Consider the following 4,251-nt stretch of genomic DNA (forward strand, 5'->3'; position numbering starts at 1 on the left):
TTGTATTACTTTTTGGTAGCATCATAAAATTTTATTCAACTTGAGAACTACCTCCATTAATGAAGGAGTTAATGAAGGATATGTTTAGCCTCCTACACTTCCAAAAGTTTCTTTCTGGCTGAATAAAATCACCCAGAAATAACAAGAGTAAAAATACAAACACACTTTTGATCAACAGTCCATGATGTGTGCAGCCAAATGATACTTTAAGTGAAGCAAATCTAACTCCTTCAGTCTGTTGATGTACTAGTTTTTTATACCTGCTATATCCAGATAATTTTATTCAGGTTAGGATAGACTTTTTGAAGTGGAGGGATTAGATGGCAACACCTCCTTAGATTACGAGAGACTACGAGAGACCATTCCTACGTTGGATAAAATCATCTGGTAGCAGCAGGAATAAACAAAAAGTTACCTCACCCTGATTCAAGTGGATAAGCGAAGGAAAGATGTTAACTTTTTTAGCCCAATGACATCATTTGTACTTTATTCAGTGCTAGATTATGTTGTTGGCATAGTCTGTGGATTAATGAAGGCTTTTTGTAACCTCTCCAGTTAAATAAAATCTGCTAAATTGAAATAAAATTTGGATATAGCAAGAAAATGTACAAAAATATTTCATCTGATTCAAGAAGTTACAGTAATTCACACTTTAACTGACAGAAATTTCTTATAGTGTGAAATTGTCTGTCATTATTAAGGATATAGTCCCTAAGTGCAGCAACACCAGTGATGCAAGAAGTTAAGAAAGTTATATATGAATGTGTGAATATAGTAAACTTAGTTACAAATATGTGAATTATAATAAATAATGTAAATGAGTTTTATTTAACTTTGACCATCCCTCACTGGATGGTGGTAAGTGGCAGTGACCATCATCCACTCTCTCAGTGTAGTTCTGCCTGCTTCTTCTTTATCATTCTTATTGTGTGTTTCCCAACCTCTCTTCCCGTTTCTCCCATCCTTCCCCATCACTTTTTATTATGCCTTTTACCACTTCAGGTGGCTCGACACTGAATGACAAACCTAATGGCTTCTAGTGACCCAGGAGATTATTCTCAATACTAGGTGCTAGCCATATAACCAAATAGAATAATATAGAGGTGCCCCTAGTAATTGGATAGAGAGATGCAAATGGAAACTCTGTCCAGGAACTGGACCTCCTCATTCTTCCCTGTGCCTTGTTGTGGCAAGATGCTGTCTGCCACAAGGAGACATCAGAGTTCACTGCATGGGATGACTCTGTTGGGGTAGTTGCATGCCAAGATGCATCCATCCATCATCTAATCCTACGCTGCCTCATGAGGAGCGTAGAAGCCTGGGGCTAGGAAAGTTGGTCCTGGCATTTAAGATGAGAGTGACCAGCCTCACTCATCCCTGAGTGGCATTACGTGAGCAATAAACCCCAACCACCCCTTTGGATATAAACCTTCACCAGCTCAATCCGACTGGAGCACCTTATTACCCACTAAACCACCAGGAGCCAAAATTTGGTTATATAGTTACCACCCAGTGTAGTAAATGGTTTGCTGGTGTACAGGAAACCATTTGGCTTGTCACTCAGTGTAGAGTCACCCACAGGCAGAAGGAAGAGGAAAGAAAGACACAAGAGGGAGTGTCAAGTCATCCACAGGCAGAAGAAAGAGGAAAGAATGAAGGAAAGAAAGACAGAAGAGGATGAATGGAAAGAAGGATGCATTGTTAAAGAAAAGGTTGATATGTTGAACCTTTTCTTTATAATGACAGTGCTCAAGAAGGGTGCCTTCATGCAGTGCCTTGGGCATAACTGGGCAGCTCTACTGCCCAGTTATATGAATATCCCTCTTTTCTCTCCCTATTCCTGAAAAGGAGGATGTTTGTACTGCAGGAGAAGAGCAGCTTGACCCTGCATTACATCAGGTTCATGTTCAGATCAGCCTGGAACTACAGCAACGGGAGCAACTATGATGACACTTTTTTTTTTTTCTTGCAATCAAGGTGATTTTATTCAACAAAGGAAAGACCTTTTGTGTTGAAGGGATTAGTAAATTGTGTATAAATGTGTATCTAACCCCTCAAGTTTAAAAAATCTTTTCTCAGCTGAATAAAACAGTCTAGTAACAATAAGAAAATGCAAATATGTTGAAGTGGTTGATAATATCTGTATCTCACCCCTCCAGCTTGAAAAATCTCTCCTCAGCTGAATAAAAACGTCTGGTTGTAGCATGAAGAAAATGACAAGTACTCAGGCAGAGGAGAATCATCTTTACAATATGCTTTTCCAGATGGTTTGTTAATAAAATATGATTCCTTTAACCTAAACATAAGTTTTTAATACTGTACATATTCTTGCCATCTCTACCTGTAAATTTCAGTCAGTTTACGAGAGACATTCTGAGCTGGAGGTATTATATAGGGCTTTCATTAACTTCCTCACTACTCTCTCTCTCTCTCTCTCTCTCTCTCTCTCTCTCATAATTTTTAATGCAGTACATATTCTTGCCATCTCTACCTGTAAATTTCAGTCAGTTTATGAGAGACATTCTGAGCTGGAGATGTTATATAGGGCTTTCATTAACTTCATCACTACACACTCTCTCTCTCTCTCTCTCTCTCTCTCTCACTCTCACAGCCACCATAAGAGCAGAACGGACCAATTCAATTTTTGTCCCAAGATTAGGTCAGAGGGGGAAGTTGTTTTTGCCGATTTTTCTCTGGAGACAGTTGGAAAGAGAGAGAGAGAGAGAATCATGAATTGTGTGGGGGTGTAGAGCCAGTAGATTTGTTTTCACATGACGAAACTGGGCCATTCCAAGAACTTGAATACTTATTCGTTGTTGCATGAAACTCAAGGAGCCTTAGATGAGGTACGAATGAATCTCCCTTGGTGGTAGTCAATTTGATCCTCCAGTCTCGCTTTTGGCCATCAACTGAGCTGAGATCACGGAGCTTTGTCAGGTAAGAACAATGAGCTACAAAGCTGAGTTAAAAATAATACAGGATTATACCGACCCACTCTGGTGAATAAAATCGTCTAGTAGAACAGTAGTAATAGTAGTAGTATTAGAACCTAGAAGTAGTAGTGGTCATCTGGTAGTAGCAGTAATAGTAGTAGAAGGAGGTAGAAGTAGTTGTAGACATTGTTTTATGCTTGCTACTTCCAGAGGCTATTTTTTTTTTTTTTTTTTTTCCCCACTTCAGGAGACTTCCAACAGGAAGGGTTTGACACAGCCATCATGAACCTCTTCGCTGCTATATTCATTTGACTCTAACCCTGCCTAAAATTGCCGTCTCTCCATCTTCATTGTTGATTGTAACAGTAGATTAACAAGGATATGATGCTAATCATGAAGAAGTGCTATGCAAAAGGATGTAAAGCCGTAACACTTTTTTTTTTTCCTTCGAGCTACGTGAAATGAACAACAAAAAGACGAAAATCTGGCATAAGTTATTGTGAAAACCTATATTGCAGAGGTCTAGGTAAGAAAATATGAAAATGATGCTAGTCATGAAGAAGTGCGAGGCAAAAGGATGTAAAGCACTTTTTTTACCCCTCCGAGGTCCGTGAATAAGCTGCCAAAAAAAAAAAGACGAAAATTTGGCATAAGTTAATGTGAAAACTATAAAGGTATAAGTAACAAAATACAAAATAAATTGATGGTTGCAAGAATCCGATACAACAGACGTCATCTGGTTGAGGGGGTTAATGAAGGCAATATCGATATCTCGCTCCTCTCAGTTCGAATAATTGCTTTGAAGATGAATAACACCATCCGAAAAATAGCAAGACTTAAGCAATACGTTAGTCCAAGGAATGGATTTGAAAAGAGGATCGTAACACATCCCCCTTAGCGATTTATTTGTGCATATTACACCTCAGCATCTTGTACCTTACTGAAATAAGCAACGTCGGCATTATAAATATGTAAGTAGAATACAGAATAATGCAAAAGGTGTAATATGCAAACAAACGTCAAGGAGGAGATGCTTCGAAATGCCGTATTCCACTCAAACTCGTATTCTCGGCGGAGTGAGAGGGGTCGAACGGGGAGGGGAATAGATTTTGCCTTACATAACTGAATAAAATCATCTGAAGCGTTTACTCTCGTCTGAGGAGAGAGAGAGAGAAAAAAAAAAAGGAACTAAAATCCCTAGCGCCATTCGACACAGTTGATGGCCAAGTGAAATTAGATTGGAGGGTCGGCTTGGCTAGTAACCAAGGAGACTCATTCCTCTTTCACAACTAAGGCTTATCTGATTTCACACGGCTCT

Source organism: Coenobita brevimanus, chromosome 93 (assembly GCF_032717465.1).
Source record: "Coenobita brevimanus isolate Jiangsu-jjx chromosome 93, ASM3271746v2, whole genome shotgun sequence".
NCBI lineage: Eukaryota > Metazoa > Arthropoda > Malacostraca > Decapoda > Coenobitidae > Coenobita > Coenobita brevimanus.